The sequence below is a fragment of the Eptatretus burgeri genome, chromosome 11 (genome assembly GCF_056783735.1).
Source record: "Eptatretus burgeri isolate ZD-2024b chromosome 11, Ebu_testis_v1, whole genome shotgun sequence".
NCBI lineage: Eukaryota > Metazoa > Chordata > Myxini > Myxiniformes > Myxinidae > Eptatretus > Eptatretus burgeri.
The window spans coordinates 60,574,653-60,591,355 of NC_140971.1; the positions used below are offsets into that span (position 1 = coordinate 60,574,653).

The 16,703-nt window shown below is 41.5% G+C and overlaps 1 long non-coding RNA gene across 1 annotated transcript; it reads left to right on the forward strand.

The window, feature by feature from the left end:
* Nucleotides 1–970: 970 nt before the first annotated feature.
* LOC147017203 (uncharacterized) lies at nt 971–12,131 on the forward strand. The gene is made up of 3 exons (XR_015049727.1): nt 971–1,072; nt 1,707–1,836; nt 7,705–12,131. It is a non-coding gene; the product is annotated as an uncharacterized LOC147017203 (long non-coding RNA).
* The last annotated feature ends 4,572 nt before the right edge of the window (nt 12,132–16,703 follow it).

The following is a 16,703-nucleotide window of genomic DNA, read 5'->3' on the forward strand; positions in this document are numbered from 1 at the left end:
GATGAAGGTCCGGCTCCAGATTGGGCCTATCTGTGGGATACAAATCGTAAACTGTTCAGCCTGGCGGCGCTATGCGCTCCAGCGAGTGCCGTTCTCGTCACTTTTATTTTTTGTTCGAAGCGGCCTTGGAAAATCTTCACGATAATCTATCTATACATCTTAACTCGGATTTTGCCCAAGGTTGAACACCCACTTGGGGTGGGGGCGGCAAATTAAGTTGCTGCAACCTCCATCGTGTGACCCTTAGTACTGTCAAGTTTGGTTGAGATTGGATAAGTCACGACTGACTGCATCACAGTCGAACAGACAGACAGACAGACAGACACCATATTGACTATTTTAGCATGATTTGTGACCAGAGTTGCTCGAAATCTTCATCGTCATCATTCAATGAATGTAGTTCTTGTTTTGAAAGCTTTTTACGACTTCCATATGAATATGTGCTCAAATTCAGAGCACTTCATAGTTTTCCTGTACATCCTGAGCAATAACCAGAGCAACCTCAAATTCAGAGTAGATTTTACCACAATGACTGCAGCTTACTGCCAGTGATGGCTGAAGTAACTAGAACAGTATTTGGTAGAGTGCATACCTCCACGAGGCTGAACGGTTTACGTTTTGTATCCCACTGGTAGGCTGGATCTGCATCTGGACCTGAACCAAAATATAATCGGCTTATTCTTGTCACCTAACAAACTCATCCACCTTGATTTGTCATAACTCTTCCACAACTTTTTTGAAATACAGTGCTGTGCACCTCAATCGGTTTTATCCCTGTCTCTCAATTGTGAAGAATCACTTTAAAATACAATCGTATCTAGATTTGGATCTGCACTAAAAATGAAGCAATTTGTCTTTGTCACACACCCAACCCGTCCAGCAAGTTTCATCTGAATTCATCCATAACCTTTTCAGATACCCTGCTCAAAGACAGACAGGCAGACAGACAGACAGACAATCAGGGGTGAAAACATAACCTCCATTCACCTTCAGTGATAGAAGTAACAAACAAACAAAAATGTCTGTCCCAGTTATCAACACCTCAAGCTGGCGCACGCACTTCTCTTCCAAGGTGTGGGAGGTTTGCTTAAAAAAATTTATTCGACGTCTGATACCATTTTTAGTAGTTGCTAATGCTGTCTAACAATCATCTTTGGCAAAATTAGGCAGAATCGATGTTGTATAAGGTTTTTGGCATTCTTATTACATTCTCTGTGATAAACCTGGCACACCTTTGTGGTCAGGGTCTCTGAAGTAAAATGGCCTTTAAGTGTGACTCTCACTGAATCGGATAAACTCATTGAATGTCCCATGAGTTATGTTCTGCTGCAAAATGATTGCATTTATTATGGAGCTTTTATGTTTCACAATTTTCTGAATATAAATGATCATCCCGAAGGTAAAATGGTTTCCAAAAAGTGACCTTTATCGAAGTGGATAATATCACTGCCCCTCTGTCGAAGTTTTTCTCAAATCTATCTGGATTGTCAAGGGATGCTACGCAGATGATCTCCTGCTGACAATGGATTTGGACACCATTTTCCCAGAACACGTACAAATGGGACGTACAAATTGTGGGTGGCAGAATCCGAATGCTTGGAAACCGACAGCACTGGTCGCAATTCTAGTTATTTCCACCACCGAAGGTGAAGGAGGTTGTTTTCACCCCTCTCTGTCTGTTTGTCTGTCTGTCTGTCTGTGTGCAGGATATCTCAAAAATTTTGGGACAGATCCGAATGAAATCTGGTGGCAAGGTTGGGTCTGTGACAAAAACGAATTGATTCGATTTTGGTGAAGATCCAGATCCGGATCTGACGACTAGAATTTTAAAATCAGGTAGGTATATAATCATATTTTACATTTTTCTTGGTTCAGTATCCCAATGGACTTCTGCTTGACATGATCATTCGGGAAAGTTTCCTCATCTGCAAACCAACTGGATTACATGATCGTTTTGAAAGTTTATCTTGTTTTTGTAATCGGATTGAACGACAGAATATGTTAACAACTCATGGAGCATCCCTCAAAACCTCGATTCGGCCCTCTTTGATCCAGAAAAACGATAATTCCTTTTGAAATGTTGATGCAATTACCTCCTCCACAGCCAAAGGTGGACAAAGGTTATGTTTTCACCCCTGTTTGTGTCTGTATGTGAGCAGGATATCTCAAAACGTTTTAGATGGATCTGGATGAAATTTGGTGGACAGGTTGGGTTTGTGACAAGAACAAGCTGATTAGATTTTGGTTCAGGTCCAGATCCAGATCAGACCTATCAGTTCGATACAAAACGTAAAATGTTCAGCCTGGCAGAGGTATGTGCTCTACCGAGTGCAGTTCTAGTTACCTCCAACCTCCACCACTGAAGGTGGATGGTGGTTATGTTTTCACCACTATCTATCTGTCAATTTGTTTGCTACTTATGAAAATCAAAGACTCGCGAGTATATTGGTTGGTCTGGTCTGGTCTGGTATTCTGTCTGTCTCTTTGTCTGTATGTCAATCGCCTACAGGTCACATTTTTCCTCCGAGCTTTATGAAACTTCACCACCTGGTAGAGGTAGTGACAAGCTGGAATCCCAATGTTTGAAGTCAATAGGTCAATATGTCAACGGGTCAAAGGTCAAGGTCACAAATCAATTTTCAACCGATTCACTTGATATCTATATGCAGTATATATTGAATGTATAATACTGAAAAACACACGGTGGGCAGTGAACCCTCGTCAAGGTGAAGTCTTGTCGACCCCTGTATGTCCATTAATTGTGTACTGTTTGAACGTGAGTTGAACTGAGAGTATGTCTATTAATTACTTACTATTGGTCCTTGACGATGTCTACTAATTATGGACTATTGGAACATACCTTTTCGACAAATATACCTTGAGAGCTCTTATACCTTTTGGACCACTTTAGCCCATTTTCAAACTTTTATACCCTTTGGACCTTTAAAGACCCTTTATACCCTTCAAACATTTACACCCTTTAGACCCCTTAGACCCTAAAAACCATTAGAATCATGAGACTCTTTAAAACCCCTAACACCCTTAAGACCCCTAAGACCCTTTCAGACCCCTAATACCCCTTGGGCCCTTTATAACCCCAAGATCCTTTAAGACCTCTAAACCCCATAAGACCCTTCATAACCATCAGACCCTTGAGACTCCAAAATACTCTTTATAACCTGAAGACCCTTTGGACCCTAAATACTGGTAAGACCCCTAAAACCCTTCAAGGCCTTTTATAACCCTAAGATGCTTTGTAAGATGTGGAAACTATAAGACCTCATTAGAACCCTTAGTCCCGTAAGACCTTGGCGGCCCCCAGGTTTGTTGTGACAAGGACAAATTGTTTTTATCTGTGTTGATAGCTTTATTATTACGACATAATCCTCACACACCATTTTTTGCTTGGACTCCTTTAATATAAACCATAGATGGGGTCTGACCCGAGCCGACTTGGCAACATCATTCATTGGCTATAACCTCTCCTAATTTACCAGCTCAATGTTGGTACTTGCCAGGGGTAAGTACAAATGGCATGGTTTTATATTTTATGTAAAACAGTGTTAAAAAACAGCTCAAGAGGAGTATTTGATCACGCACTTCATATTGTATGATCATAAAAGTTATCATAAAAACCTCCCAGCAATATGTTCTGATTTAATTGTCTCCATGTTTTGGTAATATCACCTTCTGTCAAACTAACTGTCTTTGTTTGCCTGTTTGTTTTTGTCTTTAAAATGCTTTCAAATACTGTTTTTGTTTTTTTTCCCTGTGATTCCACTCATGGCATGTAGGACAATTGTAGACAACAGTTTACTTTTACATTAATTGTAAGAACATAACTCAAGCCAAGTGCTCAGATGGGGGAAAATACAGACAGGTCAACTCAAGTGACCATGGTTGTCTTCATCTTGCATCAGCCGAATGATCTTGTTCTCGGAGGACATGAAGTCAAGCATGATTGCACACACATGCAGACAGTGACGTGAGACAACACTGGTATGAACCACTAGAAAAACACAGCTGATGATGTTGGAGGAAGTGATGAAACTTCCAGCAAGGACTCTGGGTTCAGTCGAGCTTGAGTGCTTCCAGCAACACTCATCAGATTTGAACCAGAGTGCAATAAATGTTTTAAGCCCGGGGCTGCCTGAAATTCACCTTTGTGAGACGGGAACATTTCCAGATGAAATACATATCTTATTGAGACATTGATTGCTCAGGTATTTACTCAAAGATTCTGTAGAGGTTTGTTCATTTTTACACAACAACTTGCATGATTTTGAACCGGTTGGCCAGGCCTGACCTTGAATTGGAATGTATTTTGCTAGGAAACTTGCCAGACTGCAGGCGATAAATCGCCTACTCTTAGCAAAAAACACCAGGGAATTTTAACGTCCATCATCTAATGCTCGCAGATGGGAATGCCAACTTGAGACCTCTCCAATGGGATGGTGCATGACGACAATGCTTGCAAAGCATTAATCTGAAGCCACTGTCACACCTTGACATTTTAGCCAGCATATGCCGACGTATGAAAAACTTGTCTAAAATGCTGGCACACGTCGAATACGTTATGGGTAAGTTTTGTACAAGTTAAGAGCACGCTGGCATACGTCGTAGTACGCCGAGCTCGTCGGCACAAAATTTGTCGACGTATGCCAGCGTATGACTCACACGTTCCGCATTTGCTGGCCATGAGTTGTAGGCACGTTACGCGATCGTTGACACACGTCGACACACGTTACATGTAAGTTACTCATAAGTCAAAATACGTCGAGGTAATGTCTAGCATACCCGAAACTTATTTCTAACCTATGAGTAATGTGCTTTGAACCTATGTGTACCGTATCTCCAATGCATATTGACGAATGCAGATGTATTTGACATCTTCTGGACGACCACAGAACCAAAGGCCCTGTCACACCTTGACATTTTAGCCAGCGTATGCCGATGTAGTAAAAATTTGGCGAATACACTGGCACACGTCGAATACGTTATGGGTAAGTTTTGTATACGTTAAGAGCACACTGAAGCACGCTGGCATACGTCGTAGTACGCCGAGCTCGTCGACAAATTTTAACATGCTCAAAATTATGCCAGCGTATGACTCACACATTCCGCATACGCTGGCCATAAGTTGTAGGCACGTTATGCGATCGTTGACACCCGTCGACACACATTACTTGTAAGTTACTCATAAGTCGAAACGCGTCGAGGTAATGTTTAGCTTACTTATTTCTAACTTATGAGTAACGTTTTTTGAACCTATGTGTAACGTATCTCCAATGCATATTGATGTATGTAGATGTATTTGACGTCTTCCGAACGACCACAGAACTTACAGAACGTGTTTCTAACTTACAGCTACCGTATAATGGCGTATTGGCAGCGTTTAGGGGAATCGGTATATACAAATGGGCTTCACAGGAGGAACCCATCAGTGTTCCAGACTCCATGGTTTTTATTTTTATTTTATATTCGGCATGACAGTGATGTTGACTTCGATTTCTAGTGCGGTTATGATTTAAATAATTGAGCGGCAGCATTTTAATAGGCTACGCCACGTGATCATCGGCGATACGCTGCCACGCTATGCATAAGTTAGACTATCGTTGGGCAGAGGTTGTGAACGCCGACAACACGTGAAGCATTCGTTGGTATAAATTATCTATAAGTTATCGAAACGTTCTGTGTACATTACTAATACGTTATGCATATGTCCAACTCGTTATGAATATGCCCAAAACTGTAAGGCCCAGTCACACCTTGACGTTTTAGCCAGCAATGGCAACGTATTAAAATGTATGTAAAACGCTGGCTTACGTTGAACTTTTGATGTTTTTTTTAAAGATTCAGACGTATTCATAACGACTTGGTCTTATGCATAACGTATTAGTAATGGACACAGAACGATTTGGTGTGTTATAGATAACGTATACCAACGAATGCTGAACCTGTTGTCGGCCTTCAGAACTTCTGCCCAATGATAGTCCAACTTAGGCATAGCGCGCTGCACACATCTCCGACGATGACATGGCGTAGGTTATGAAAAACCTGCCGCACAACGATTCAACTCATAACCGCCGCAGAAATGGAAGTGTCAACATCGCAGTCACACCTTGGCGATCTTGCCAGCATATGTCGACCTCTGAAAAATACATCTAAAACGCTGGCGCACGTCGAATACGGTATGGGTAAGTTTGGCATACGTGAATAGAATGCTAAAGTACGCTATCATACGTCGTAGTAAGTGGAGTACGTCTTGTAATTTTAAACATGTTGAAAATTTTAAGACGTACTTGTGTATGACACACGCTCCGCATGCGATGCGAATAAGTTGTACGCATGATATGAGATCGTTGACACACATCAACACACGTTACTTGTAAGGTACTCATAAGTCGAAACACGTCAAGGTAATGGTTAGCATCAGGGTTCCAGACTCCCGGTTTTTTTTTTCTTCGGTATGACGGTGTTCAGTGTACAGTGCGGTTATGATTTAAATCATTGAGCGGCAGCCTATTAATTATATTATATTATTACCGCACCAGAAATCGAAGTGTCAAAATCACCATCATACCGAAGGAAGGAAGAAAAAAAAAATAAAACCAGGGAGTCTGGAACACTGGCGCTAACCATTACCTTGATGTGTTTCGACTTATGAGTAACTTACAAGTAACGTGTGTCAATGTGTGTCACCGATCGCATAACGTGAGTACAACACGTTACTCATAGGTTCGAAATAAGTTTCGGGTACGGTAAACATTACCTCGACGTGTTTGGACTTATGAGGAACTTACAACTAACGTGTGTCAACAATCGCGTGACGTGCCTTCAACTTATGGCCAGCGTTATGTGGAACATATGAGTCATATGCTGGCATAAGTCTTAAAATTTCAAGCATGGAAAATTTGAGGACAACCGAAAAGTACAACGTTTAAAGCCAGCGTACAATGACGTATGGCAGTGTTTTTCAGCGTGCTCTCAATGTTATCAAAACTTACTCATAACGTATTCAATGTGTGCCAGCGTTTTAGAAAAAAAAATCAAAAATCGGCATACGTTGGCTAAAACGTCAAGGTGTGACCGGGCCTTTACCGTCACAGTTTTTCTTGATCGCTAAGTTGATGTCAATGAAACTGTGGTCAAAAATACCAAAATCAGTGATTGCAAAACTGAAACAATAGCCTCCTTTGCAATAGTATTAGTGTTATATATTTGTTTTCACAAAGTTCGCTAAACTAAAACATGCTTTTACAAAAGACCACACAAATCCCTACATTTAGCACAACATTCATGTGAGAGTTTCTTGTGTTCTCATTGAATCCATATACGTTTTCAACTGAAAGCAATAAATTCCAATTGCATTAAACTCTCAGATATGCGAGAGAAATGGAACAGGTATGAGAGGGAAGACAATCTTGAGCTGGAAGAGGAAGAGGATGAACTCATAATCTATCAAATGAGGAACGAGCAATCATCAATTTGATGTCCCGTGTCAACGTGGAGGAAATATATCCAATGTGTGCTGCCATTTCTAGAAACGGTGTAATATCCCATCATGCCAGCTCGGCCCAGATAACACGCAGCGTGCCTGCTGGTGTTCCTAGATTTAATGTATGAAAGTCTTACCTAAACAAATAGGACTGTTTCCGCATGAATATGGTTCCTTGTGCAATATGTGTTGTTTTCCTTTTGCAGAAGCTTTTTGGTAGACACATGTAGGGAGAGTGGGACAAGATGATCCCTGGGGCGTTGTGATCACCCCCTCTCACGACTCCATTGAAGCTCACATTGGACAGTGGCGCCACTCAATGATAGATCGATTAACTACAATTCCACTGTGGAAGGAGCATGACGAGAAAAAACGCTGCATTCATTTTATTAAAGAAAGATCATTTAACCCCTGAAAAAGAAAATTTTCGAATTGGTGAGTACGTATTATCTCTATGAATAAGTGTAGTTGGAATGGTATCTGTATATAGGTAGATACGTAGCTTATATGCCCATATTGTATGTATGTTTTGCCGAGCTCATTGCTGTAATTTATGAATGCCAGACGATTTTGTAAAAATGGTGGTGGTGGGGCAGGATGATCACTTGGTTGTGGGGCAAGTTGATCAGGTGATCAGATGACAATAATGATATTATTGAAGGAGACTTTGTAATTACAAAAATATATGGGGAAAAAGCACGATCAATTCTGTACATACCTACGTTCATCGTGGATGAGACAGATTGTGGTACTTATTCTAAGGAGGACATTGTTAAAAAACTACCTCCACCCGAATTTTTAAAGGGAAGCCAGAGAAAATCAAAGCAACTGGTATTCAAAATTGATCTCAGTCAGTGGGAATTGCGAATTTAGACATTAAGACTGGAACACAAAGATAAATGACATGAAAATGGACGTTTGTATCCGGTTGTGTATGGGACAATGTTTTGGAAATATTATGTTGGTATCCTAGATGGATATATATACATATATATATATATATATATATATATATAATTATTTTCCATTCATTTAAGTTCTAACACATCGCTTATTTATACTGTCCTCATGTTTCCTTAGGACCATAACAATCTTTCCCCATAGTGATGATCGACTTGCCCCAGGGGTGGGGCAAGTTGAGCATTTCGACCACAAATTTTGAATTGCCTTTTATAGACATTCAATGATCTCTAATATTCTCGAAATTGGGCAGTTACTTGGGGTGATAGATGGACTAACGAATGGCAATTGAATGGTGTTTGGCTGGTAAATCATCTGACGGCAAAACTGACAAAACAAAAAAGGGACCATCTTGCCCCCACTCTCCACTACACACTATTTCATGAAACACATGCATTTCTGCATTAGAATGGTGATTTGCAACAAAAAAAACACTTGCAAAACGTTTTCAGAACAAGTTCTTGTGTCAAAAATGCTTCTATTAAGCAAATAACACTGTTTTTTCATGAATAAGGCTGCTAGTGTCATATGTGGTGTTTTGCCTAGCACAAGCTCGAGTACACATTATTTGTTTAAAACAAATTTGACTGTTAAGAATAGTAATTCTGAGAGGAGAACTTGCAAAATGTTCTCAGAACAACATTTTTTGTCAAATCCATTTCTATAAAGCAAATATAGGAGGGGTCCTAAAATAGGGTCCCATGACCGTTTTGTCAAACCCAAGGTTTGAAGGTTGATTTTACATAATTTGAGGGTGCTGAATAAATGTGCTGGGGTGAACCTCACAAAAATGTGGGTTAACTCGGCTATACGTCAAAATTGAAGATGGCCGCCACACAACTTCCGGTAAATGAAAAAATGACATATCTTTGCTTCGACACATCAGATTTTAGCAATATTTTTTTTCTAAATACATGTTTTTTAGGTCAAGGATTTCATTTAATGACATTGCAAGTTGCTATATGTATTCGTTTAGTCAAAATACATGAAAGGGTATCTCACAGGGTAGGAAAAAGCTTCCAAGTTGAAGGCTGGCTGAAAATTCTGCAGAATGAGAAGATGATGTTAACTACCACAAGCAAAGTGAAATCGGTGAACAGGGTAAGAATGGTTCGACATGCCTTGTCACAGCTGAATAGCTCATCTCAGGCTCACAGTGAGAATACCCCTCATCATCTTAAGATTTACGAACAAGCTGTCCAGAACCGAGATAGTTGCATCGCAGAGTTTGACTGCGACCTGTTTGATCTGGAGAAGCCACAACTGGGAACTCTGAAATCTGGAGTTATTGCTTCTGATGAACTTGTTTGTGACTTTGAAAGTGCCCATGAAGAAGGTGAAAGAAAAGTGAAACAGTTCTTCAGTGATCACATGTTTTCAGAGAATCCACTCTTTGATGCTACAATCCACAGAAGTTCAAGGTGTAGTTTCAGCAAGCCACCTGAAAGTAGGGATGCAATACTAACCAAATTAACAAAGACAGATGCCATGGAAAAACAAGCAATGGCATCAGTAATCTGGCTTGTACAGACAGCAGAGGAGAAAGTTACTCTTGCACATGTGATGGAATGATTGCCTGCCAATATTCAACATTAATAGAACCATGAAGAAAATCCAGAAATCAAAATTAGTCGAAAAACTACACATGCAGCACATCGATCCAGTTCTTGATAAGTGCATATCATTAGTCGATATTGGTTTCCTGTGGCAACTATCTTCTCAATCTGCGGAAGATCGTGAGAAACCAGACAGGACAACCTTCACATTGAGTGATTATGCAAAGAAATTGTTCTCTATTATTCTTGTGAGGCATCCACACGCAAGCCAAGTTGTATTCGTGAATGACCCTTATGATGTAGAAATCACAATCAAAGCTAGTGAGCATGAGCGACATGTAACGAACCCATCATTTCGGGATGGGTCCTGAAATGTGCATATGAAGACGTCAGATAAGCTTCCAGGCTCCAAAGATTTTCAAAACCTGTTCTCCAATACAGCAAACAAACAAAGACTGCAAAAAATTCTCAAAGATTCTCGATTGTCAATGGGATGTGCTGCTTGATCCAATCCTTCAGTCTGTGGGATGTGCTGCTTGATCTGATCCTTCAGTCTGAGTGCGACCTACATACCTATTTACTTGGCATCACACCGGCACTGAAATTTATAAATAATGTTGCTCAGTTTTTTGGTAGAGAGCACATTTCTGGACTGAGGGGAGCAATTTGTGGCTAGTAAAAGTCACTCCAGTTGTAACCGAGTTGTAACAGCCTGAAACTGCCCGTTTCACCTTTTGTTCAAATTTTTGAGATATTTTACCTCTCCACGGCAGCCTAAGGTAAACCGGGCACTTCTCTGGTCCAAATGCAGTATTCTGAGACCAATTGGCATGAGACAAAATGGGCTCACAGAACAGTCGTTCAGGGTAGCCGTTGTCATGGAGAATGGTTTTAAATGGAATGGAATGGTGACCATGAACTCCTGTGCCACACCAGCCCTTGATGCAGTGGTTCCAACCAATGGGATAGGGGGTGCCTGTCATGCATTCACCTTGTGTCAGTACACATTACCATTTTATAAAAACTTCATGTTGCAGCTTGTCTGATTACTATCAACATTAAATTGGAAAACCGGCTCCGTTGCATTCAGCAAGCCTGTACAAAATTTCTTTCGTTATGATTTGAAAAACGTTTATGACATCTTGTCAAGTAATTACTTCCAAAGCAATGGAGTTGCTAATTACATTTAATTGGACAGGATGAATGGTTTATCTAAATTTTTGAATAACAGGTATAAAAAAAGAGCAGAAAACTTGCTAAAAAGGATTAGCATGAAAATATCTCCATTTGTTTCACTGATTTTTGTTTCTTTTTGCTGTAATGACCTTGAAAAAATTAATTCACTTTTTACCTCTAAAATACTTTTCTTTCATTCGTCAATTTTATGGTTAATTTGGCAAATTCTTTGTGATGTCATTGTTGCCAGAATATGTCAATGTCTCAGTCCACCCAAGTGAAAGTCCAAATGCTACAATCTTTCACGTGCCCTTCAATGGTGTTTTTATCCCTACTTGTGCTGAATGACTTGACACAATGACAAGTCCACTGAACTTGTACAATGGGAACAAGAAATTTTGAACTTGCAGTGTTGTCATCGAGGTAATCACCTCAAAAAGGTGTTCATTAACCCTATTCATTGAATGCAGCTACATAATGCCATCATGTCAATGAATGCACAGATCGCCAATTAACGTTAATTATCTCCCATTTAGCCCTCAATCTGGTGGATTTAAATGTCGACACTCTTCTTTTGCATTTTTGAAGGTTATCTCACCCTGTTACAGTATTTGGTCGGTGACCTGCTGAATTTCTTTCACTCTGAATGTTAGTCAGGAGCTGGCATGTTGAATGCATAGTGGGCTGGCTGTTTGTTCGAGTCGTTAAAAACTTGGTTTCTCTCTCCATCGACTGGTATGCATTTGATTCTCAACGCTGCTCACTCTGCCAACCTGCACTTGGAAAGCATGGTGATTTGGCCAACCGTCCCACAACATGAGTTGGAAAATGCCTTTCTCTGGCAGTGAACTGAAATGGGCTGTTTTTTTAATGAAATATGAAGCATATGGAAATGTTATGCGATTTATAAATAGAGGACGAATTTATTCCTTGAATCAAGTTGTCACCGAGGTTGTCTTTTTTGTGAAAGCAACAGAGTGGCACATGAAATAAAGATGCTTTTGTTGTCCTTTGCAGTTGTGAATGCATCATCATTTATTGAGCCACCCAGCTGTATATATTCAGTTTATTATATTGTCTATTTTTTTATTGTGTACATACCACATTGGCTATATTATATTATTTCTCTTTTATTAACCCATTGTATTTTCCCAAAACTAATTCCAACTGTCTCTGGGCTAGATGGCTTTCATCTGACAGTAACTTATAAATTCATAATATGAAAACAATCCTTCATGAGACTTGAAATGATATGCAGTGCCTTTAGAAAGTATTCACACCCGTTGACTTTTTCTCATTTTGTTGCATTACAGCTTGAATTTAAAATGGATTGTTTTTTTTTTGTCACCAATCTACACAAAATACCCCATAATGATAGTGAATATTTTTTTGAGAAATTTTTATAAATCAATTAAAAATGAAAAGGTGAAATGTCTTGCATCTATTAGTATTCAACCCCTTGACTATGACACTCCAAATTGAACTCAGGGCATCCAATTTCCTTTGTTCATCATTGAGATGTCTCTGCAACTTGTTTAGAGTCCACCTGTGGCCAATTTATTGATTGGACATAATTTAGAAAGAAACACACCTTTCTATGTAGGGTCCAACAGTGGACAATGCATATAAGAGCAGAAACTCCACCACTAAGTCCAAGAAACTGTCCGTAAAACTCCGAGATGGAATTATGAGGGGGAAGGGTATAAAACAATTTCTAGAGCATTGAAAGTTCCCCAAAGCACAGTGAGCTCCATCATTATGCAATGGAAAGAAGAAGGAACTACCCAGACTCTTTCTCGAGCTGGCCATCCGACCAATCTGAGCAACCAGGCAAGAATGACCTTGGTCAGAGAGGTGACCAAGAACCCAATGACCACTCTAACAGAACTACAGAGTTCCTTGGCTGAGATGGGAGATCCTGCCGGAAGGACAACAGTCTCTGTCTGCAGCACTTCACAAATCTGGGTGTTATGGAAGAGTGGCTCGAAGGAAGTCACTCCTGAGTAAAGAGCACATGACAGCACACCTGGAGTTTGCTAAAATGCACATTAAAGACAGAGTACAGGGCAAGATTTTCTGTGGTCTGATGAGACTAAAATTTAACTCTGGCCTGAATGCCAAATTCTACGTCTGACAGAAACCGAGCACAGCTCATCATCCATCCAACACCATCCCTACCATGAAGCATGGTGGTGGGCAGCATCATGCTATGGGGATGCTTTTCAGTGGCAGGGACTGTGAGACTTGTAAGGATAGAGGGAACAATGAATGGAGCCAAATAAAGGCAAATCTTTGAGGAAAACCTGCTTCAGAGTGCAAAAGGCCTGAGACTGTGACAAAGTTTAACGTTCCAATAGAACAATCAGTCCAAGCATACAGCCAAAGCAACACTGGAATGGTTTCAGAACAATAACATGAAAGTCCTTGAGTGTCCCAGCCAAAGCCCAGACTTGAATTCCATTGAGAATCTGTGGAAAGACTTGAAGATTGCTGTTCACCGACACTCCCCATACAACTTCACAGAGCTTGAGAAAATCTGCAAAGAATAATGGGAGAAAGCCCCCAAATCCAGATGTCCAAAGCTGTGACAGGAATACCCAAGAAGACTCAAAGCTGTAATTGCTTCCAAAGGCACTTCTTCCAAAGTATTGACTCAGGGCACTGAATACTTATGTCAGTTAGATATTTCTGCATTTCATTTTCAATAAGTTTGTAAAAATTTCAAAAAACACGTTTTTCAATTTGTCATTATGGGGTATTTTGTGAAGATCGGTGATAAAATTCAATTCAATCCATTTTAAATTCATGCTGGAACACAACAAAATGGGAAAAAGTCAAGGGGTGTTAGTACTTTCTGAATTCACTGTATCATGTAAGTGGTCAAATACGTAATAAAAAGTATTGCGACATGATCAGAGAGTCGAGTCTGCCAACATAGCATGCCAAAGTCGAATCCTCCTTGTCAAAGTGGACATCTCTCTGGCTATTATCAGAGAACCACCTCACCGCCGTCGAGTATGGCATTTCACGAAAGCTGACTGGCAGGGTCTCCAAGCAGCCATCGAACTTCTGGAATGGTCTCCTATCGCTACTTTCTCTAACATCAACTCATCCTGAGAATTCTTACAAAGAAACTTGCTCTCCCTCATTCACAGATTTATCCCCTCTCCTCTTCAGTTGTCCTACCCTTCCTCCCGCCCTTGGTTCAATGAAGCTTGTGGCGAGGCAGTTGTCCTGAAACAACTTGCCTTTGCCTCATGGAAAGCAAACCCAACTGAGGGTAATCTCAGTTCCTTCCATAAAGCTCAGAACAAGTGTGTATCTACCCTCAGGAGAGCCAGAAAATAACATCTTTCTAAGCTCAAGTCTGAACTTTCAAACCTCTCTCCCTCCTCAAAATCCTGCTGGCATCAAAGCAAATCTGTTTCTGGTGTATGTTCCCCCTCCATCACCTCCCTTACCTCAAATGGCTGCACTGCTGATTCCGCACGTGAAAAGGCTGAATGCCTAAACTCGGTGTTTGCAGCTAAATATTGTGTCCAAAACCCATCGCTTTCTCTACCCACCTTACCCAGTCGCACCCAACTGTCCCTGGACTCTGTGTCCTTTTCTCCAGACAAGGTGGAGAGCTTGTTGTCAAACCTCGACTCAGATTCTGCAACCGGTTCAGACAGTATCAGTCCACGTGTTCTAAAAACCTGCTCTTCTGCTCTCTCTCTCTCTCTCTCTCTCTCTCTCTCTCTCTCTCTCTCTCTCTCTCTCTCTCTCTCTCTCTCTCTCTCTCTCTCTCTCTCTCTCTCTCTCTCTCTCTCTCTCTCTCTCTCTCTCTCTCTCTCTCTCTCTCTCTCTGTTCTATTCACCCTCTAATTTGCTCAAGGTCATCTGCCATCTGCTTGGAAATCAGCAAACATTCCTGCCCTGCATAAAAAAGGTGGAAAAACAGATCCCTGCAACTACAGACCAATCAGCCTTCTCCCAATCATCAGCAAGGTAATGGAATCCATCATCACTTCAGACATTAAATCCTTCCACTTCTCCAATGGCTTGATTTCCGATCATCAATTTGGTTTCAGACCAGGTCACTCTACCCTGGATATGCTGCTTCTGCTCTCCCAACAATGGATGGAGGTCCTCAATGCCAGACATGAAATCCGAGCTGTATCCCTGGACATATCATGTGCTGTTGACACGGTCTGGCACCCTGCCCTACTCACCAAACTCTCTTCCTATGGTATCCAAGGCCATCTCCACTCATGGCTTGCAGATTTCCTCTCCTGTCGCAGTCAATGTGTGGCCCTAAATGGAGTTCTTTCATCCCCTCTTCCTTTCCAGGCTGGAGTTCCTCAAGGTAGCGTTCTGAGCCCTGTTCTTTTTCTGGTTTTCATCAATGATCTCTCCGACTCTCTGGAAAATCCTCTATATCTCTTTGCTGATGACACCACCCTCTGTCGTACCATCGGTCATCCCTCAGACTGGCAAGCAGCAGCTTCTTTGCTCACTGCAGATCTAGGTAAAATCACAAACTGGTCCAACACATGGAACATGTCTTTCAATCTGGACAAACCTCACACTCTCACTATGTCTCTCCGAAAGGACTGTTTAGAACCCCTCCTCCCCCATCCACTTTCTCAACAATCCTCTGGAATAAGTCCTTTCTTTCAAGCTTCTGGGTCTCACTATCTGCCCTGACCTTTCCTGGGAGAACCACATTTCAAACCTCGCCTCCAAAGCCAGTTGCCGACTGGGAATCCGCCGTCATGCAAAGTCCTTCCTCGGCCCACCTGAGCTCCTGACCACTTACAAAGCTTTTGTCCACAGCCTAATGAAGTACTGCTCTCCCCTCTGGGCTGGTGCTCCTGCCTCCCACCTTTATCGGCTTCACGCTGTGGAAACCAAGGCATTTCGGATCATTGGTATCTCCCGCAATGAGGCTGAGTCTTTGGGCCTCTCACTCTCTCACTGCAGGCTGGTCGGTGGTCTTTCTGTCTTCTACCGTCTCCTCTCCAGCCTCGCCTCCCCTGCTCTCTCTGCGATTTGTCCCCACAACATTTCCACAGGGTGCTCAAGGTCCGCCAACAACCCCCTTCTGGTAAAACTACCAAAATCACGATTCACTGTTCACCTTCACTCTTTCATTCCTCTTTTGTCCCGCCTTTGGAATAAACTCCCTCACTGAATTTAATCCCATTCTTTCCTCCAGGCATTCAAAACAGCTGTTCACAACCACCTCTTATCATCCCCCATACAAATCCTCGATCTTTTCTACCCCCGATAATCCACCCAAGCCCACCTCCTTCAAATTCCCTGCTTTCCTTCCTGAAAGCCCCTGTAATGTCTACCTTGTATACCCCCTGCTTCCTGCCCCATCACTCTCCCTTCCACAGATCTACTTATGTCTCTGTTCCCCACTGTTTTATCCTTCCCACCCCCGCCCCTCTTGTCTCCTGCCCCCCTTGCTGTGCGTTGTGTGTTAGCTCTCACACGAGCCTCAACAAGGTATCCAAAAAAATATT